The sequence below is a fragment of the Panthera leo genome, chromosome B4, assembly GCF_018350215.1.
Source record: "Panthera leo isolate Ple1 chromosome B4, P.leo_Ple1_pat1.1, whole genome shotgun sequence".
Taxonomy (NCBI): Eukaryota; Metazoa; Chordata; class Mammalia; order Carnivora; family Felidae; genus Panthera; species Panthera leo.
Window position 1 is genome coordinate 30,805,532 of NC_056685.1, and position 23,786 is coordinate 30,829,317.

At 35.1% G+C, this 23,786-nt stretch overlaps 1 protein-coding gene across 21 annotated transcripts in view; it reads right to left on the bottom strand.

The window, feature by feature from the left end:
• PARD3 (par-3 family cell polarity regulator) overlaps positions 1–23,786 on the bottom strand; it is a 661,643-nt gene that overhangs the window by 298,084 nt on the left and 339,773 nt on the right. Inside the window, exon 1 of one of the 21 annotated variants that reach the window (XM_042945329.1) lies at positions 21,755–21,894. The exons of the other annotated variants lie outside the window; for them this stretch is intronic. The gene's annotated coding sequence lies outside the window, so the exon portion shown is untranslated. Of the gene's footprint in view, positions 1–21,754; positions 21,895–23,786 lie in introns of those variants that run through there. 21 annotated transcript variants of the gene reach the window in all.

Below are 23,786 nucleotides of genomic sequence, written 5' to 3' on the forward strand. Positions count from 1 at the left end.
TATGCTTACTTTATAACCTTGGCCATTGTCTTTCAATTAAAGAGTTCACTAACAGTAGAGTTGGCTTTTCAGGATCATTTGAATAATGGTAAACATGCCTGACTGATATCAGTGGTCTTATTAATCAAATTAGTAACACTTGGAATCTCTAATCATAGTCACTAAGAGGCTTAGTGTGCTTTACCTTGGATCCACAGTGCCTGGTATCCAGTAGATACCCTAAATATTTTGCTAATAAAAACAAAATCATCCCTAGAAATCTCTGGGGTATTAAGTTTCAAAACACAAAATAATAAAATTTATTTAATCCATTTCTTGGAAGTTTATACATATAACTTATATATACATGTAATTTGTTAGTCTATCCTTTCTTCTACATATAAATTTGATAACAGTGATTTTCTATGTGAATTTATTAAACCACCTATATAGGAGTCCGCCATTAAAGATAAATTTTATATTTTCAACCGTGTACTTGAGAGACTCATAGAAATTCAAAGGCCATCAACAAAGACACCAATGGACAAAATGATAAGCCAAGGCCCTAGGTTCCACACACTGTTAAACAATATGTTAAATTCTTCAAGCACTATTAAGGCAACGCAGAGCAGTTGGTAATACCCAATTGACATTTCCTCTGAGAATCTGCCAAAATAAGAAGCTGGATGCACCGAATTTTTCTGTAAGTTGTGGATAGGTTCCATGTGTCCTCAGTGGTGGTGCACTGCATGAAACCAAAGTAGTTGAAGACTGATGATCCTATGTTTTAAGAGGCTCTAATACACACTTCTTAGTCATCTCTTAAGCACAAGCACACAATACATTTCAAAGGTTAACCAGCATCTTGAACCTGCCTACAAACCACACTTCACATGCAAACAAGAACTCCTACAAGTATGCTTTTCCATTGGCAATGAGGATAGGGAGGAGAATAAAGTGTTTATAAATTAGATGGAAAACATAAAAATAATCTTTCAAGTTAAAAACATTTTGTTTCAGGATCCATTAATAATTTACACACTATGAAATGCCACCATAATGTATAACCAGTGAAACACCTAGGTTGTACTATGAAACAACCACATAAACGAAATGCCCCGAACTACAGTGATAAAACAGTAGCTGATAATTTACACATTCATTGTTCCCATAGTGGCCATTATCGGGCCCCCACGAGCATGTAGAATATTATTTCATGCAGCTGCATATGGTGTTCAGTTTAGATCACAACACTCACTGCCCTGAGGCTGAGCTGCTATTGCTGTGGGAACCACAACTTAAAATTTCCCAGCTTCGGGATGTGTAAATATCAGTTCCTGTATTGCTTTATTTTGTTGTTTTGTACTTTTAAAAAGCTGTGATTGAACATAGTTGCTTTTAGCATGAGTTATTTACTGAATTCCATTACAGACATAGAAAATGAAACTATTATTTATCCCAAATCAATATTAAAGGCCTAAAATAATAATTCAAACTACACAATGTTAAAAAATTTCCAGGTGAGAAAATACATTTCTTATCCTTTCCCTTCTCTCCATTTTATAGTAGAATGTAGCGGTTAAGAGCCAGGGTTCAAAAATCAAACAGATTTGGGTGTGAGTACTCATTTGCCAATTTTATATCCTTAGGCAATTTACATACCCCTTTTGTATTTCTATGTCTTCTTCTGTAAAACAGAAACAATAAAAACATCTTCTTCTTAGGACTATTGAGAGGGATAAGAGAATCCATAAAATAGCCATAACATGGTGCCTAACACATAGTAATTGCCCAATAAATGTTAGCTGTTATTGAAAAGAGAAATAAATATGACATAAAACATACCTCAAATAAATGATTCAAGGCAGTGTTACACAACTATAATTTAAGAGTATATATTCACCTATTCGTACCTTATACCTTACAATACAAGTTAATATTAAACATACTACCTACTCAAATAAAAAATATATCATCCACATTTTAGAAACGTTCATAAAACCTGACATTTGGGGGCGCCTGGGTGGCGCAGTCGGTTAAGCGTCCGACTTCAGCCAGGTCACGATCTCGCGGTCCGTGAGTTCGAGCCCCGCGTCGGGCTCTGTGCTGACAGCTCGGAGCCTGGAGCCTGTTTCCGATTCTGTGTCTCCCTCTCTCTGCCCCTCCCCCATTCATGCTCTGTCTCTCTCTGTCTCAAAAATAAATAAAACGTTAAAAAAAATTAAAAAAAAAAAAAAAACCTGACATTTGTTGTGCTTTGCTATATACAAAGTACCTTCATTATAAAAGGTCTTTGAAATGAGAAAACATATGGAAAATATAAACAACTAAATGCAGTACACAATCAAATAAATGGCATGAGGAAGAAAGCATTATGGGTTAGGTTGAGGAAATTTGCAGAGAAAAAAACTAGATGTCAAGAACTGTGAAGAGTCTATGGTTTTGCCCTACTTGAAAGATCCTAACTTAGCCTGCATAGCTTCATGGATGCTAGCAGAAAAAACGAGACCCCTGGGTCAGAGACAGAGGGCAGTTCATTACAGCAGTAGTCAGAGTATCATCCTTCTATGCACTGGTTTCTCCAGTTGAAATTCTCACAAAGTGATGAGAAGAGAACCGGGGAACACTGGCACACACAGAAGGAACCTGAGCTTAGGGGACCCAAATACCTTACACAGGTAGTAATCATGTCTGCCCATTGTTCTGGAAGAGGACACTATACCTATCTACCAAGGCCGTCTGCTGTATAGACATCCTTAAAGGGAAAATCCAAGATAAAGGCCTCTCTCTGCTCTCAAGATATTCAAAAATGGAGGAGAACAATGGACAACACAATTTAAGCATTGCCAAATGGTACCATTTGTATGATTGCTAGCAAACCAAAAGTAGAAATATCATTAACAGATGCTCTATGATAATAATGCCTTCTTTTACAAATTTTTCTCATGTTTATTTAAAGAGAGAGTGAGTGAGCAAGGGAGGAGTGGAGAGAGAAAGGGAGAGACACACAAGCAGGCTCTGTACTGGGGCTCGATATCAGGAACCCTAAGATCGTGACCTGAGCTGAGATCAAGTATCAGACGTTTAAACCAACTGACCCACCGAGACACCCCAACAATGCCTTTATAAAGTAACGTGAAATTCTACTCTATAATAAAGTCATACCTTTCACACTAAAAGAAAAAAATTTTTCAGTGAATTCTGTGTTCAACCAAACAACTAAAGAAAAATCAAGAATGAAATTTGAAACAAATGCAAAGTCTTTACTTCCGATGGACCCTTTCATAGGAAGCTATTTTTGGATGTGCACCAGAAAAATCCAAGAAATTCAATAAAGCAGTGGACAGAACTCAAGGAAAGCCCCAGCATAAGGCGAAAAGACAGCCCAGAGAAGCAGAAGCCAATTGTGATTAGAGCAAAAGGATAGAGAAGTCTGGAAAGTCAATCTGCATGAAAAAAATAAATTAATAATTGGTCTGATGTTTTTGAACATTTGGAGAATATTTTGACAGACCTGATAGAGAATGTGGGGGGAATTTTTCAGAAATATACAGATAAAATAAATTTTGAAAAGGTCAAAGCAGTGGACTCCAGGAACAACAAAGGAAAATGTGTAGGAAAGAATATTTCATCAGAGTACCTACTTACTTATGCAGTGAGCCACAAGTTACTATATAATGTGAGGCTCGCTATTACTTTAACTTAGATGATAGGGAGAAAATGGGGACATGGAAAGTAAAAGTGGCATAAAAGGAAAAACCATCTTCCACAGTGACAAGTCAACAGATGTTAATAACTGGTAACCAGGAAAAAGCAACATAAATATTTTATTTAGAAATATGGGAGTAAATACCTGAAAAAAATATCTGCATGAAATAGTCCCTCTGAGGAGATGGACTGGGAAAATCAGGAGGAGCAGAATAGAGAGTACTCATTTTTTCATTAGAAACCTTCCAGTACTGTTTATATATTTTTATTCTGACTACATATTTGAAATGCCCAAAGGACCTAAGGCAGGAAACCCAACGTTCCAGCAAGGCAGCATTCCACTTTCATCTTTGGGAGCAGCAGACCACAGGGCTATCCAGGGGCTATTCTTGTGGGTCCCCGGTCCACAGCTCAGGTTCAGGAAAGGACACACATCAGAGGATGGCAAGCATCACCCTGGCTTAAAAGCCTCACGCCTCACAAAAGCTGGTACCTCAAAACAACACCATGCACAGAGCGGCTTGTCACATATTTACAGTTTTTTGAGTCCATGTGCAATTTACTAATCAGAGGTCACTTTTACCATAAAAAGATAGTTGATGGAAGCCTTTATCAGGTTTTCAGAAAAAGATGGCCCCCAAACCCCTAAAGTTTAAATTCTCATGCAGAAGAAGGGAAAGATTTTGTTAACCTTTTACCTACCATATTGTATTGACTAAGCAATTTTTTTAAAAGATGGAGGAGCTCTAGTCAAAGGAGAGAAAAGAATAAGAGAAAATGAATACTTGATAAGCTTGGCTGAGGAGAAAGAGTTTTAGCCCAGGTTTGAAATGTGTATTAGGCAAGTGAGGGATAAAGACATATGAATTTATTTGTTCCCTGCTTCTAGGAAAAATTAATTATCTTACTCTCTTCCATACTATGAATGATATAAAGGCCAAGCCTCACTTGAAAAAGCCTCAATACAACCAATGGACAACACACTGAAATCACAAGCACTCCCATGAACTATGTGTTTAAGAATACTAAATTTGGCTAAACTAATGATCTTTTTAATTTCAAAAATTATCTAGTTGGATTTCTTCCTTCTTGAGTATTAAATATCTTCTCCATAGTCTCAGATTTAATATGTGTGTGTGTGTGTGTGTGTGTGTGTGTGTGTGTGTATTTTCTCCGAAAACTCAAGTAGATGTCATTGCAAAGAAGTAAAGGATTTGTAATTGGAACACTTAAAAATTGAATGGTGCATCCATTGACCACCACATAAAGTAAGAGCAGAAATTTTGTAACTGGTTTGCTTATAAAGCAAGGAAATGAAAAGTACACTTTCTTCTTTACAGTAACATGATAAAACTTTATCTAGAAACCAATCACCTATATGTCTATATTTAAAGTCTAAGTTCCAAGGAATTAAAGATTTTGAATACATATGCCTACAATTTTAAAAAATAAGGTATCATTTTTAAAACATCTTATTAAAAGAACGAAAGTTATTTTGCCTCCTTAAATTTCCGGCACACCTATCTTTGATCTTTATATTTATGAAGCACAAAAGGAAATGAAAGTTCTGATGTTATCTTGTTAAACCAATTTACAATATTTTTCAAGTGTTTTTATTATTCTTAACAGTAAAATAATTTAATGGGCTCAATTATATTGCTACAAAAATGCTCAACTAAACAGTCTTTTTCACACTTCTTCGAGTGTCTCTAAGACTTTCCAAACTTAATGAGAGTCATGTTAACTACTAATGAGCTACAGCACCCAAAAAAATATTTACTTGGATGTTCACAGCATGAACTAAATCACTTTTTTGGGGGGATCACATTTGGCAAAAAATAATTCCAAGGAGAATCTCTTTCCATGTCCCCTAAGTATCGCAAATACAATTCCAGAAGGCTTTTGTGTTAATGTTGCCACACTTGATTAATTGGTCAAATCACCAGGGAAAAGTAATTTCCCATCACATGTGGAAAACAATTGAAAACATCTGGGGGAGGGGGACTTCTCAACTGAAAATGATAAAGCTATGGCAACCTCCTAAACAAATAAAATCAGGAAATGGGTAATATAATTTTACTTCATGATCATTATATTCCACTTGAGTAAAAACATTTATGAAAAAAGCTAATTCAAATCCTTTAAGAATAGACAATGCTAGATAATAAGACCTTTTAAAATAAAAATATTTTTCTTGTACTTAGAGGGATATTAATAACCGTTCTACTTTTAAATGTAATACAGTTCATTATAACATAAACTGTACTCCACAGAACCCAGAGCCCAACACCAAATAACCGTGGGCTATATTAGGAATTACTCAGTACCTGTGATGTTAAATATTAAATGTGAGCTTCATCCCCTCAACAGGATTCCAAACATTCTCATCTCAAGTTAATACTGATCAAATGGAATGGCAAACATAGTATTTAACACAGCCCATGAAATTTTCATTTACCACAGAAATGAAACATTTCCTGTCTTGGAACATACACAACATGACTCCACACAACCCAAGGCAAAAGAAGAGTCTGTAAAAGAAGAACAGATGGTGCTGATTTATGAAAGCTATCTCACCACAGACAACAACAAAAAGTATGTATCTCTGCACCTGTTACATGCAAAGTGGAATCTCAAAATGAAGTTCCAAAATGGAAGTCTGCTTCTTGTAGATTGTTAGAATTTCAGGGCATGGAGGAATCGTATTGGAAGACATCTGGTCCAATATCCAATCACACACTGGAATCTCTTCCTTCACTTTATTCTTCCTTTTTTCCTGTGCCCCCATGATAAGGAAGCCCTTATATATTACTCCTAAGCATCACTGAATTCAATAACTAATCCCACCTAGCATCACCTGACTCACTCCTATCCATGTTTATCCCAAACAGATGACCACTCAAGTATATGTCACCACTTCAGCAATACGGAAGCCACCACACTATTTATAGTTCCCCCACCACACACTAATGGCCAAGCAGCCCATTGCGTGATAAGATTTTAATCAGCCTAATCAATCTGATTTCAAATAGAGCCTGCTTACCAGAATAACACAATTTGTTTTCTTTTGAACATTCCTGAAAAAATACTCTAATTTATGAATTGTTGAAACATAAGGACCTTTGTAATCTGACCATCTTACCTTTCTAACAATAACATTCTAATCCTTATTGAGGTGACTTTTTTAAATGTTTTATTTTGGAGGTGCCTGGGTGGCTCAGTTGGTTAAGCATCCAACTCTTGGTTTCAGCTCAGCTCATGATCTCACAGTTCATGAGTTCAAGCCCTGCATCAGGCTCTGCACTGCCAGAGCTTGGGATTCTCTCCCTCACTCCCTCTCTCTCTGCCCACTCCTCTCAAAATACATAAATAAACTTTAAAAAAATAAAATAAAATGTTTTATTTTGAAAGTAAGTAATACCTGGGTAAATAAAAAAGACTTATCTTACTCATTGGCTATTAAAATACCATATTTTTTAAAAAATATAACTATTTTCATTCAAAAAAATTTCTCTTTGGCTTAAAAATGATTTCCAAATTAATATCTGATTAAGATAGGAACTGAAATAATTATAAAATAAACTTTTGCTAGTGATGAGTGCAAATCACTTCTTGAAGAGGCAAAAAATACATTTTATAATGTCTAATAAAAAATAAAAATGATAATTGCTAATACATATCAAGGACCTATGATGTGCCCATTAGTAAAGAATCTACTTCTTTAGTCTTCAGTACAACCTCAGTTTAATCCTCAACATTGTCTTTAAGCATATTTCAATAAATAAAATATAAGGGATTTTTACAAATTATGTACAAAAACTTTTTTCCAAACATAAGCAAGCAACATGCCCACATAATAAGTCCCCAATGATATGTACACAGTGCAGTTTGGATAACAGACCTGTGTTGCTGACATGCAAACTATTTGCTAATAAGGTTCACTAAACACTGTACATGAGAGCACATCTAGAGATATACTGGACACACCCAGCATGTGCAGAGCTACAATGAACCACTGACCTGGGCAGGAGACCTGCCTCTGCCATGTCCTTATTCATGTCACCAAGCCCTGCTTTCCTAATCTGAATAAAGGAAATAACTTGGTCTGTCTCAGAAACTGCGATGGGCTCACAGAAATCACTACATGCAAAGCACCTTACATATAAAAATAACATTTTTGGAGAAAAAAGAATGAATTTTACTAAACATATAAAACACAATACAATCCGCATATACACTCTTTCATTTAATCTTCACACCAAGGTAGGAATTTTCATTACGAGGAAATTAGGCCTAGAATAGATTTCAGATTTCCCTGCAGTGGGTGAGCTAAGATTTTGAAAATGAGATCTGTGATTCTTGAGTTTTGTCAAGGTTTTTCAATATATTTTACTCAAGGAAGAGTGACCTAAAACTCTTAAGTAATGCATGTGATCCTAGCCAACTAACTAGTTAGTGTCAGGGCCAGGATCTGTGAGAACAAAAAATATAATAAAATTTATGTGGCAAAACAAATATTAAAATCTGAACATATAATAAATGAACTTTCATACAGAGTGACAATTACTATTAAAATTGGGGGGGGGGTCCATTTTAGGAGAAACATAGAAATAATGAACATCGGGAAATGTTACCAGAGGTTATATTTAGGTGGCAAGAGTATAAATGATTTTAATTGTGTCTTTATAGCGTTAAGTATTTTTACCACGAGCATAAAATCTTCTTAAAATAATGAAAGGCTATTTTTACTATTTTTTTTAACCTTACAGTACTTTTATACATTAATTTTTATTACATAATATCATTATATTAGAATTTCTCTGAAAGTGACTTTGCAAAGAATCAAGTGCCTAAAAAGAAAATAGGACAACATAGGGCAGTACAACGATGGGATTACTCATTGGTATTGATATACATTATATTTAATCAGTCTTAGAAATCAAGCAGAGAGATTTTTTTAAATCAATATTTGGGTGTAGTATTCCGAACGGCAGAAGAGAGAGATTAAGATGAGAAAAAGACTTATTAAGATGCTGTATAAAATAAATCAGATAATGAGAAGAAATTTCAATAAATCAGAATGAAAAAAAGAATGGAGGTAAGAGTGAAGAAGAGACACGTCAAAACAAGTTCATCACTGGGCTCTGTGGTCCACAGGTACTTAAAAGGGTTTTCAATAGGGACAAAGATATATATATATATATATATATAATATTATATATATATATTTTACCCTGCTTTATATATATACCCTGCTTTATATGCTATATATATGCTATATATATATATATTTTACCCTGCTATATATATATATATATATATATATATATATATATATATATACTATATAGTATATATATATATATATATTTACCCTGCTTTTCTAGGTGATAAATACATATTTCACCATTATTAATTTTGAAGGGCTTATTAAGAAAACATATAGTAGTCCCCAAAGTTCTACACCTCATTATTTTAAGTTGTTAATAAGCAAGTAAAGAGTAATGCATGGGTCCTATAACAAATCCACTCACGTAAACATGTATCAGAATGTGTACTGGTTTATTACTTTCCAATGCAATATTATAATTTCTCAAATGAAATGTAGTCATTAACTTACTTGAAACCAATAAATAGCTTCAATAAAGGAAGTAGCTTTAAAAAAATATTTTAACCCAATTTTCTAGTTGAATTCAATGAAACAAAAAATTGTTGGTAGATTTCCTAGGGATCAAGCAATTGTATTCTTGTAAACAAAATGAAATCAATTATACGTTTGATACAGGTACATAGTGATGATTAGTTTGAATGCTCAATTTTAAATAATGGTTCAAAATTTTATAATATTAGAGATTTACGATAACAACACTAATTAGGTATCCACTGTTGCATTGTCTCTAATACCCAGAATGTGATACAAATGCCAAACAAAAATTAAGATATTAAACAAATACACTAATTTAAAGTATGAAACACATATTATAATTGGTATGGCACCTTAGACAAGTGGTTAAAAACATGGATTCTGCATGATTCTGACAAATGTACCTTCTTTATATCTCAGATTACTCATTTATAGATTGGGAAGAGTAATACTGTCCATTGAGTTTCTATGAGAATCATAGGAGTTAATTAATGTAAAATACTTGGAATACTGTCCCGCTATGTAGGTGTTTGCAACCTCCTTCTACATAAGTAAAGCTAAATGTTGATTTATAAAATATCTTTTGGTTTTAAAAATAAGTCTGTCTTCTATCTTATACAAAAGTTTGGTTAAAATGATCAAAGTATGGCATGCTCTCCAAGAACACAATGTATTGATACAAGAGGAGGTCTCTCTTTTCCACCTTACATTTGGTATTTCCTTCCAGTTTTTTTAAACCATATAGGTTTTGTTTACATAATCAAGTAAAACATATAAATGTTTTAACTGATGTATTTTATTTCAAATTGTACAGAACACGTTTTTAAATGATTTAATATTTCATCAATTCACTTATCATAGTATACTTTTCAACTCTGGTAATTATAGATTTAAATTTTTATGTTTATTCATTTTTGAGAGACAGAGACAGAGAGAGACAGAGCATGTGTGGAGAAGGAGCAGAGAAAGAGAGGGAGACCCAGAATTCGAAGCAGGCTCCAGGCTCCAAATTGTTGGCACAGAGCCCAATGCAGGACTCGAACTCACAAATGACAAGATCATGACCTGAGCCGAAATCAGTAGCTCAACTACCTGAGCCACCCAGGAGCCCCTAGATTTTAATAGTTAGGATTATGTTTTTTGAAAGGAGTCTAAAACAGAATACTTCAAATGACATGATATTTGAAAGAGCTTAGTGCTAAATTATTTTCTGAAAGGACCAAACCAACTGATATGTTTACCAGCCTCATATTAAACTATACATTTCACAACTTTTTTTGTCTGTATTAGAAGACAATTGTCCACCAGATTCTTGCATATTTGCATGTCCTGAGAACACAGTATCTCCCTCCCAAGGGAGGTAACATAACCTCTCCTATAACATAACCCACAGAGCCTGCAGGCCTCATATCTGGGCCACTGATGACACTTCCATGGGTTTGGGGACTGAACCAAATATGCTGATGCCTGTGCTGCTGGCTGTACTGAGAGTAAAGAAATCTTTCGTCTCTGACCCTGGAGTCTCATGTCCTCCATCAGCATCCATGAAACTGTGGCAGGCTAACTAGTTAGTTTAGAGGATAAAATTTTAGAGCCTTCTCGGTTCTTGACTGGCTACCCTAATACACGTGCACACACGCACGCGTGCACGTGCATACATACACACACACATGCACACAACCACCCCTTAGTTAATCCAATCAACAAAAAACCTGGTTGTCATTCTAGTTTGAACTTAAGATTACTAGTGAGACTGAATATTTCACTGCGTTTGTGGTGCTACATATGCTCTTTGTAGGTTTTCTATTCATTTCATTTATTTATCAGGACCTTGTGCTTTCTATGAATTTTAACAAAACCTTTATAGACTAGTAATATTACTCCTTTAAATGTCATGTAGATTACCAATGTATGGAGCATGCTCACTTTGTATAAAATGAAGGTGCTGGTAAAAAGGAACAGTACTTTGTAAGAGCAATTTTCTCCTTTGTTTTCCTTCTGCCTTTAATAAGGACCCTTTCCTCACTTCCTACCACCTTTCCTTTCACCCATGTCCCCACAAATACCACTCTCTGCTCTAAGGTACAACCTTTAGAAATACTTCCAACCTAAAATGGTCTAGAGGAAAGAACTATTTAGAAGCGGTGACTGCCGAAAATGTCCATTTCAACACACTCATTACTAAAGTTTCGTGAATCAGAGAAATGAATTAAATGCTCAGAGATCATTTCATTAGATTTAATAACCATATCATTTGCTTTTGATTACACAATTTGATCCAATTATGTCAGTACTTTTGGTTTCCTCAGGTTGTTCCCTTGGGATATAATTAAATCCGGAATTCATGATTTGCAAATGGACTAAAAAACTTCAGCTCATTTCGTATGAAAGACGGTCTTATCAATATTTACCAGAAAGATATGCTTTCAGAAAAAAGAAACTCATCACAATTTTTAGCATAAAATGATTGAATAAATGATATTTAGGACAAATAAAAATATAAAATACAACAGATACTAGTTACTTTCAGTTACAAAAATAAAAGGTTCGAAATATTTATTTAGGTTATACTCAGGGATAGAAACTGTTTTACTCTTGAAATATTTACTTCTGAAATTTCTAGTAAAAGAGCATCGAAGAGGATTATTTGTTTTCCAAGTAATAGACCAGGTTGTTCAGACTACTAGGAATAGGAACTTTCCCTCTTGAAAAGAGATTATTAGTAGAAAATTGACTTTGTAACTAATAACAGACCACGATGAATTTTAAAACATTAGACAATAAGTATGTTTTTAAAAAGCCACAACACCTATCCATTTAGTACCATGACTCTAGATGGTAGGCCTGTTTATGCCTGTGAACACTGTGCAGTATCTTTAGATAAAGAAAAGGAGAGGGAAGTACATTCAGAAAACTTTCACACTTTTTCTGTAAAGTCAGCTCAGCCTTTGTTATTCAGATTAGCTTTTCAAGGGTCAGAGCTACCTTTTTTTCCCCTTATTCGAGAAATCTTCTGAATACCAAATACTATTTCCCATTCAAAACCCTCAATCTGTCATTAGGCAATTGCTAAAATAAGTCTCAAAGCTCTCTCACCCTGATTCTTCTTTCTCTCTGTAATCCCCACTTGCCTGATTCAGATGTCTGTATCAGCAGGTTCCATTTCTCAGGCTCTGGTCAACTCTTGGGCATAAAATGTGAAACTCACTCCTCATTTGGCCACACCACTTTGTCTCTGTTCTCTATCATTGTGGAAATCACTTTTACATATGAGAACTCTTTGTAAAAATGGAATTGCATGGAGTTTGGGGGATTCATAAATATTCTTTAGGGTAGGAAGTCAGTAGTAATACAATTCCATCTTCTTAAAAGAATCATTAAACTATGAGAAAAATTGTGGCATTAGTAATAACGTTGCCAAGGTCAAAGTTGTTGAATCAAACATATTTGACTAGGTCAAAGACACGTGCACTTCCAGACATTTTTTCTGACAGTTTAAAGAAATGCCATCAAGATACATATTATATTTTTAAAATAGGAGCACATATATTGTATTCCACAAGCCTAATGAGGGTCTTGCTATGGTGCAGGTGTCTTCTCAATGCACTTAAAATTCTATGACACCTTTAATAAAACACCCCCAAAGAACACTCAGCCCTGTCTTGCGTCTCTGATAGGATGGAAAAATTTAAACCAGTTTTAAATCGCATCCTCAGGCAAAATCCTGAGGTATCTCTCAAAGCAAGCCACTAAGAAAGCACTGGGAAATTGTAACCTGACAAGACCTACCCCAATATCCTTCTAGCAAATCTTCCAGGAACTCATGGAGAGAGGGGTGGGCATCCTCGCAAAAGACCCACACATGCGGACATCCACATGGGATAATCAGAAATTTGACCACTCAGGTTACAGAAAAAAAATCAACGCAATGACAGACTACCAAAGCAGTATTTTGGAGGGATAACCACAAACTTCCAGCAATTGGTGTGAAAATGTGATAGAACCAGGAGTGCACTGATAAATATCTAACAAGTGGCTTGAAAACAAAAGACCTAGTTTGTAGTCTTTGCCAACACCTGTGATACAAATACCCCACCCGACCAGCAGATTTCAAGCTACTAACATAGTGTCATTGAACAGAGCTAGGAAGACATCCCCACCATCAGGTAGGAGCCAGCTCTGGAAGTGATTACTAAAGTAGTCTTGAGTACTACTAGAAAGAAAGGAGAGTTCTTAGGAGATTAGTAAAGAAAATTAATAATATAAAGTATCAACACTCCTTTTGACTTAATCATACTTGGCCAGATTACTGCTTCATTTTGTTTTAGATCCTAACAGGGATATTCATATATCAGATGTTTAAATCTTATATGAACCAACCAACAAATGAATTACTATCAACCAATGAAATTATAGCAACAATAAACCACTCTAACAGCAAAGGATCATTCTTATCTAAAATCAAACACGACTTACATAAAAAGCCAGTGATGAGGGGATTAGACACTGTAGGGCATCTGGTCACTTTTGCAGCACCTCGATGAGACCTGAGAGAGGGGCCCCCTTGGGCGGTTCATGACGCTGGGGTGTAGAGCACAGGCTGCACTTCACCCCAACTATCTCCCTCAACAAGGCACTCACCTAAATGCAAGGCCCTTGAGCATAACATTTCTTTTTAGTGTTTAATAATTACACCTGTTAAGAGCATACATTCTGAACAAAACATTTGATTTTATCTTATGGATATTTTAAATACTGAAAAACTACCTCAGAGGATAAACATGAGTAGAAAGAGAGAAAACATGTATCAAGAGTGGTAACATTTAATATCTTCATGAATGTGCCAGGAACTATATATATGTGCTGTTTCTGTTCTACAACTAGAGAATTCCAGCTCAAACTGGTTAAGTAACCCACTTTTTGTCAAACAGCTGTCAATTCACAGAAACAAGTGTGTACAAATAAATCTACCATAGTCAGGGCACCTGGGTGGCTCAGTAGGTTGAGCGTCCAAACCCTGATACTGGCTCAGGTCATGATCTTATAATTTGTGAGGTTAAGCCCCACATCAGGCTTTGCACTGACAGTGTGGAGCCTGTTTGGAATTCTCTCTCTCTCTGTCCCTCCCCTGCTCTCGCTCTCTCTCTCTCTCTCAAAATGAATAAACATTTAAAAAATAAAATAAATAAAATAATAAAATAAAATAAAATAAAATAAAATAAAATAAAATAAAATAAAATAAAATAAAATTAAATTAAATTAAATTAAATTGAATCTACCATAGTCAAAAGGAGAGCATCCTGAGGGCAGGACAGGTTATCTGTAAAGAATACAAACACACCCATTACCAGCATCACAAGGTATAAATATGAAATGGAGTTTGCCTGGTGAAGATCTCACAGGGAGGGAAGGAGCAGAGAACCCACAATCACCCAGCTCTTGTCATGTCACAATCAGATGTGCACCACCGGAAGGGGTCCAGGAGAGTAGTCCCACTCCCACGACTCCTTGCACATTTATAAGGTGGGCTGGGAAAGAGGCTGCACAGAACATCATTAATAATGATCAGTAAGGGCTTCCTGGTCAAAATGAGGCCAGGTCAGAAGGCAGTTGGCACAGATGAGCAGTTCTTCCAGTGAGCAAACTCAGAAATTCATTAAGCATGAATCCACAGTCAGGTTTTCCTCAGGCATCTCTGTGCTCACACCTAACTCAGTCCTGGACTCCAGTGTTCTAAACTTGAAGCTTGGTTCTCCTGGAATATACTGGACTACTAACAAAAGCAACCTACGGCAACATGAGTTTGAAACCATGGCCAGACCCGGCAGATATTAACATCAACATCCATTTTCTGGAGATAGGATGCAGAAGGTGAGAATATAAACAAATGGAAGAAGCTAGTGATGAAACAGCACCCGAGTTCCGTGACCTTATATTTCTTAAGTAGAGATCATATTTTGGGACTGTGAAATATTTTTTTACCTCATGAACTGAAATGACCACATTTGGGTAAGAATAAATTCACTTAGCAGTATTAAAGAAAATGTAAAGAACCTGCCTTACATACAATTTTCTTTTCTTAAAAAACAAAACATTATTTTGAAATTTTTCAAGCTTACAAAAAACTGAATAAACATATTCAACACAATGTACCTTTCATCTAAATTCACTAATTAGTAACATTTGTCTTCTCTCTCATATATGTCTTATTTTTGAACTACTGAGATTAAGTTGCCATAGATATTCTTAAAGTCGACTTGAACATAATGAATTATTTTCAAATAGAAAACAGAATCCAGTTATCTAAACTTATTTTGAATTGGGAGAAATTTTTGTAAGGAACTGATAGAAGCATATGTATGTCTTACTAGTTTTCAATTACCAACAGCATTTATTTTGTTTAGCTTTTCTGATGTTCACAAAAAAACAAAAAGGAGAGTATTACATTAAAATTGTAGAAGACTAGAAATTCAGGACAGGAGATTCCACAGGTATTTTTCAATATAGTACAACTAAAATACCCCTGAATTAACAGACTACAAAGTGATTTTATAAAAGTCTCCACATGGAGAAATGACCAATATCCAACCTAGAAGGGATAAGGTTTGGATTTCAGAGTATGTGAAAAGTAGCAAGGCAAGCCTAAAATCAAATGTAAAATAATATATAACTTTTGTTTAGTAAAAGAAACTTATTGAACTTTTTCTTAATTAAGTCTATAAAAGTAAATCAATTTCATAATTGTACATTTTCAAATATTTGGATGTACTGTTTCTTAAAAAAAAAAAAAAAAGTGTAATTCTACCTGCCAGACTGAATGATGAACTTTGACATTTAATAAGTAAATTTTTTAGAGTTTTATCATGAAACTCTTCAAGACAGTAAAGTGCCACGGATGGTGCTTATTATATGTTTATATATTTATTATATATTTACTTCGGACATTATCTGCATTCCCAATGGGAACGTGAAGTAACTGTTGTTCTACTATACTTAATTTTTTCTATTATATGTGGGAGCAAATAAATTAAAGGTGAATTTAAATATCCATCATTACCGTTCCTTAGAACACTACTTTAATCTGTTTTAGAAATCTTTGATTTGCTAGTCTTCATGGAGTAACTACCTTTAAATCATCGCACTTGACACAAAGATGTTTATCTGGTCATGTTCTGTTTTCTGAAGGCAAGTGATTCCAAGCTTGTCCCAAGAGTGCGTTAAACTTTTTAATAAAGACACTATGCATTTATAAAAATAAATATAAAATATAAAAATAAACTGATTAGTCTTATATGTCAAAATATAATTTTAAATTAATAAACTAATTTTAAATCAAATAAATTTAAAGAAGATGTTGGATGTTGAGGGAAGAATGGGATAGAGGTAATGCAAAGAAACATTATTTAACACAAAGGAAATCAACCCACCTTAGTTTTGGGGTATATGTGTCTCTTTAGCAATTTTTTAAAAAAATGGCAGTGTTTCCCCATCATTAAGTCTTCTCATAAATGATTAAACTAGTGCTAAAGTACACAGAATAAAATATGAAAATCCCACTTCACCCTTACAATTTTATTCCAAGTCACCTCTTTAGAATTAACCATTGCATGCAATTTGGGGAAAAAATCCCTTTAACTCACTTTTTATATACATATAATCTTTATATGAAATGAAACATATATATTCTGTGAAACTTGTTATTTTCACTTAACAGTATGTCTCAAAAATCTTCTAGTATCTATACAGATATTTTTATCAATTGTTTCAATGGCTGTAGAGTATTCCATAGTACAAATATAAAATAATTAATATAGCCACTCCTCCATTAATGGACAACGATAGCTTGTTTCCAGTATTTTACTACTGTAACAATTTGCACTTAATGTGCAAACATTTCTTTGGGTAATATTCCCATTAGCAAAATTCTGAAATCAAAGACAGATACTGCCAAATTCACTTTCAGAAAGGCCTCATTTCCATCTGTAGTACATGAGTCATCTACCAGGCCACATCACTGCAAACACTTGATATGACAAGTAATTTTATATTTGTTAAACTATAGCCAAAAAAAAAATCAATATCTTGATTTGCAGTCCCATAGTTCCTAGTGAAGGTGAGTATCTATTTATAAAAAGACAACTACTCTTTCATTTTCTTTGAAAATGAATAAAATAATTTTAATAAAAAGGGCTTAATTAAATGAATACACTAGAGTGAAGAACTCTTACTCCTACGCATTTTATTAAATGATGTACTCGGATCAATAGCACTCAAAGTTTTAACAACCAGTTCATGTGTGCAAGCAGATGGTCAAAACAAGAGTGTACGAACATTAAGAGAATGAAATAGATGATCAAATGGCTCGTGATCATGAGTCCAGAACTCAGTGAACCTCAACTATATGTTTGCATCTGCATATGTGCCCCTGTTATTTTTATTTGCTATACAGCATCATGGCCACATATCTGACAAAGAACATGTATCTTTTCTTTGACCAGGAGATGGTCATTGTGTAGCACAGTTAGTAACATATTGTACATTGCATGGGTATAATAATTCTTGTGGAACTGAGTCAAGACGTATCACAAGCACACATTCAGAGAAAGAAGATATGTATTACACCAGGTAATTTAAAATGTGTATTCATAACATTTAATCTAGTATTAACTCCTACCATTTGGCCTGTTATCTCAAATGAGGACCCAAAAATATAGGTCTCAAAAATATATACAACGTTAGAATAATGTTAACACTGGAGATGAATTTTGTTATCCTTCAATCTGTAATTTTAAAATACAAAACACAATTTTTCTTTTCAAAATGACCCTAAAGTTTAAAATGAACTATTATTAGTTCTCTATATTATCAGTTTCTATGAATAATATCTGAAAACCTAGTATCCATCCTATTTTTTTAGTTGAGATACAGTTGACATATAGCATTATATTAGTTTCAGGAGTACAACATAATTTTTCAGTATTTGTATATATTGTGAAGGGGTGCCTGGTGGCTCAGTCGGTTAGGTGGCCGACTTCGGCTCCGGTCATGATCTCGCGGTCTGTGAGTCCGAGCCCCGCGTCGGGCTCTGTGCTGACAGCTCAGAGCCTGGAGCCGGTTTCAGATTCTGTGTCTCCCTCTCTCAGGCCCTCCCCCATTCATGCTCTGTCTCTCTCTGTCTCAAAAATAAATAAACGTTAAAAAAAAAAAAATTTTTTTTTTTATATATTGTGAAATGCTCACCACAATAAGTCTAGTTAACATCCATCATAACACATACTTACAATCTTTTTCTTATGAGAACTTTTAGGATCTACTCTCTTGGCAACTTTCAAATATACTACACAGTATTATTAACTACACTTGCCATTCTGTACATTGCATCCCCATGTTTTATTTATTTTATAACTGGAAACATATACCTTTTGACCACCTTTACTCTGACAACTAACACACTGTTCTTTGTATCTAGCAGTTTGGTTTTTTGTTTGGTTTTGGTTTTAGATTCCACATATAAGTGAGATCATCATATAGCATTTTTCTTTCCCTGTTGGACTTGTTTCACGTAGTATAATGCCCTCAAGGTCCATCCATGTCTTCACACATGGAAAGATTTCCTTATTTTTTATGGCTGGATAATATTCCATTGTATACGCCCACACACGTGCATGTGTGCGCACACCTATGCCTGCGCATGTGCACACACACACACACACATACAATCTTCTTTATCGATTCATCCAGTGATGAACACTTAGGATGCTTCCACATCTTGGCTGTTGTAAAGAATGCTTCAACGAACATGGGAGTGCAGATATCTTTTCAAATTACTGTTTTCCTTTCCATGAGGTTTTAAACTTAATTTATGAGTATATGAATCTCTACCCCTTGGGGTAGACAGTGGGTGGTCTGATGAAGTGAGAACTTGAAAAAAACAATGAACCCTTTTCCTACGAGTAACTTCATAAAATAAGATATGTTCCTTATGAATTCAGGGAACTCTCATCCATCTATCCACTTATTTATTCAACGACTAAATGCCTATGATGTGCCAGGCACTGTCCTAGGCATATGGGACATGAGTGAACAAAACACAATATGTGTTTCATCCTGGAACTTAATTTTAATAGGCAGGACCAAAAACGTACTATAAATGTAATAAGTAAGTAACTTACATGCATGTGAGAAAAGGCTACAAAAAAACAAAGTAAAGTAAGGGGAGCTGGGGACAGAGACGTGGGAAACGCAGGTGGGGCAGTTAGTTGTAATTGTAGATGGAGGTGAAGGAAGAGCTCGGTGAAAGGACGAGAATCCGACAAAGACCACAGGAACCTCCTCTCCAAGGACAGTTAAGGAAGGAGTGTCTGGGGAAAGAACATTCTAGGCAGAGGACCGGAGCAAAGACCCAAACAGAATCTGTACATTCAAGAAACAGACCTCACAGACTTCCCAAAACATATCCAGGGACACATACCCCAATCCTGGGAATCTCCTAACCCATGGAGACTCTATCTTTGTCTATGCAGTTCTAGTAAACTAAACAATGGTATGGATTTTAGACAGAGAGACCTAGATTTGGATGCAGATTTTTATACTTGTTTTGTGACCTTTACTAAGTCATAGGACTTTTAAGACTCCTGTCTCTCATCTAGAAAATGGGGACAATAATGCTAAACTCTACCTCATAGATTCTATATAAGGACAGTGCATATAAACAGCTCAGCACTGGGGTTCTAATGTGTGGCATAGTGATCAGAGTCAACACCACTATATTATAAACTTCAAAGTTGCTAAGAAATTAGACCTTAATTGTTCCCACCACAAAAAAAGAAATGATTAATTATGTGACATAGAAGAAGTATTATTTAACACTATGATGTTAATCACATTGCAAAAAATAAGTATTTCATATTAATACCTTATACTTCTTAAATGTACAGTGTTATATGTCAATTATGACTCAATAAAAAAAATAAAACAAATAAGCTCCTACGTTAAAAAAAATTCAACAGAGTAAAATTCAAAAATTATCCTAACTAAATACAACACACACACACACACACACACACACACACACACACACACACGGATAGGACAGAACAGAACAGAAAAGAAAATAAAAGAGAAGAAAAGAAAAGTCAGCCCATATTTTTATTACTAAAATTGTTTTTATGAGAACTGGAGTATCAAGAAGTTAAATTATGGAAAAATTACTGAGGTTTTCGAAGGCACCTTAAAAATCACAAGGATTTTTTTTTTTTAATTCACAGACTTGTTACTATACTTCAAATATTAACAAACTGGCAAATTTATAACCACATGGGAGATTGAAAAGAAACCATGAAATTGGTCCAATTTTTATCTTTTTATTTGTAGGAAGTCCCTAAGCAATATTATTCCAGCAAAAAGCAGGTCACCACAGACTGAAGGTTAATCTTTAAATTCTCTTTTATTTTGAAGCTCACATATTTCTATATCTACGAATGTTATATAGCATAAGATATAATGTTTTATACATTACACGTTAGCAGAAAAAGAATAGGTGAAAAAAGTGAAAAGTTGATGATAAACCATTCCATCATCCCATTATATAGAGCAATGCATGTATAAGGTGAAAAATAAAATCACAACCCATAGAAAATATGATATTTTCTAACAAACAAACATCTAAAAAGTTCCTTGGTATGAACAGGGATGTTAATAGTCAGAATCCCTTGGGAAAACAATCGAGCCCAATGTTATTTAATATATTTATAGCATATCTGTGAGAAGAAATAGACAATAAGATATATTCCAGTAACACAAAACCATTTAGGTCAGTAGAAACCAGAAGGGTCTGAAAGACTCCAGAAGGAACTAATCAAATATGAAGGATGATGAAATCTGGCTTATTAATGCTAGGTGATCTTGATTCTCTTTAACTCTACATTTTGAGCAAACAGCCCTATCAAAGGAGCAATGTCTTCTTCCCCTCAGCAAGCAACTAGGAAACAATTCCTCCTATCATTTAAAAACAAAACAAAAGAAAACAAAACAAAACAAAACTCCTCCCTCCTATTTCTCTTCCCATTCCATGTTTTATACCTCCCATTAATTCCTCAACCTCCTAGAAACCTGGTGCATGTCCCTCCATTCTCCAAAATGTAATGAGCCACTTTTAATGTCTCAATCATAGAAAATCACATCTTGACTATTACCAAGACCAATGGGTTCCTCCTCCCAGCTTCTATCAGAGTTCTTCTGGCTACCTCTACTGCAACAGCCTGGGTTGAGGACATTATTTCATATCCTCCTAATGCAGCTATCTCTTCCCAACCAGTTACTTCAGTGGTTAAAGAAACATGTATTCTGAAGTGATGTAACAGACTCCACCCCTTTTCTTCATGACCAATATTGTTTTCTTCTATTACATATTCGGATACTTACATAATCTGGACTTAAATTCCAATATCCAACTGTCTTCACATGGACACTAATCCCTCAACACACCACCCACCAACAAAAATCACCTCTATTTTCATGTTGCCTTAACCTTGTTCTACCAGGTTACTGCTATAGTCCTTCAAGACCCAAAGTGAATACTGTTTATCCAAAGCAGTCCCAGTGTTTTGGGGTAGAGTCCCTGAACACCTGCCAAGCTGTCACATCCACGGCAGTGTTCACATAATGCCTCTCACCCACCTCTGTTACTTCATTACAGGCACAATGAGTGCAGTCCTCTTTTGACGTCATGGAGTATAAGGTATCTGAGAGGAGGAGTGGATTATTTTAGTCCATACTGAGCACGGATGCCTATAATCAATACTATAGAAATATTTAACTAAATAAAAACAAAAGGGAAGTTTTAGTTTTACATTTCCAAATGTAGAACAGACTGACTATGGAACCAAAACTTAATGGTAAATATACATGTTGTTCAAATGAATGTTCCTCTTTGCAAATGTGCCTGACTCACAGTATAAGAATGGAGGAGGCTGTGATTAATTTCTAGTTAAGAGACTAGTCACATCATGAAAGGGAAGAGAATGACAGTGATGCAAGCCATGTAGAGGTTTGGCGGGGGGGAGGTTGGAAGCTGTATGGAATACGAAGGAAGAAACAAACATCCCATATTGGCATGTGGAAGCAAGGGACAGCTGGATAGAAAGTCAGAATATCCTGTGGCAACCAGAGATAGCAATGAAAGAGAAGACAGGTAGACCAGGGTCCTGCAAGGTGAGCAACTATCAAAAATATGGATTTAGGCAATACAATCATCGCATGATATACTTCCATGCCTGGTCCAACCTTTAAGACAGGAAGCCTAATTGAAGAACCTCTCCCAGCTCCCCCTGACTTCAGTTATTATGAAATTTTTAAGCCAGTGTGATTGCAGGATTGTTTTTATGAATGGGCCTAGTAAGATTAGAGACAATGCAAAGAGTCCAAAGTCACCAACTCTCCTTGTCCACTTACAAATACCTATGATTGCTTCATTGTTAAAAATACATAGAATTCTACAAGTTGTTTGTATTTCTAAAAGTTTTGTTTGGAAATGAAGGACAGAAATGCACAAATTTATTATTGAAAATAAAGATGAAAGTGGTGTTGCCCTTCACTGTTGGGAAGGAAAAAGGATACCTTCACATAGAAGAGTCAGGTAGAAAGCTCCAGAGCCAGCCAATAGGACAAAAGTTCCAAGCAAGAGTACGGACCAGGGGCTCCAGTAATTCAAACCACAAAGGCAGGTGGGGGGTGGAGACAGAAAGAACAAAGACTAGTTTTTTTCTACATTGTAAACACACAAACACACACACACACACACACACACACACACACACACACTAAAAGTAACTATGGAAAAATCAATGAAAATTTGCTAGCAATGCAAAATGTCGTACCACAGTAGGAAAAAATGGCAGCCCATGATAAAAATGGTTAAGAAAAAGAATGCACAGTAAGTTACTTCTTTAGAGGTCAAAGGATATAGGGGTGCCTAGGTGGCTCAGTCAGTTGGGCGACCAACTTCGGCTCAGGTCATGATCTCACAGCTGGTGAGTTCGAGCCCCGAATTGGGCTCTGTGCCAACAGGCCAGAGCCTGGAGTCTGCTTCAGATGCTGTCTCCCTCTCTCTATCCCTCTCCTGCTTGCACTCTGTCTCTCCTCTCTCTCTCTCTCTCTCTCTCTCTCTCTCAAAAATAAATAAACATTAAAAAAATAAACATAAAAACAATTTTAGAAATCAAAGGATACATATGGAAGTTTTATTTTAAAATAGATAGTCTAAAAAAGATACAGTTTTAGTTTCTAGCATCAGACTAAAATGCTTGAAAAATGTAGCTTAATTTGTAAAGGTTCTAAATAAATTTGAAATATAAAATATAAAAATTAATGCCCTTATATTTAAGAGCCAAAAGTAGTTACAGCATAGAACCTGAAAAAGACTATTAGTTTGAATGAGGAGAAGAAATGAAAAAAT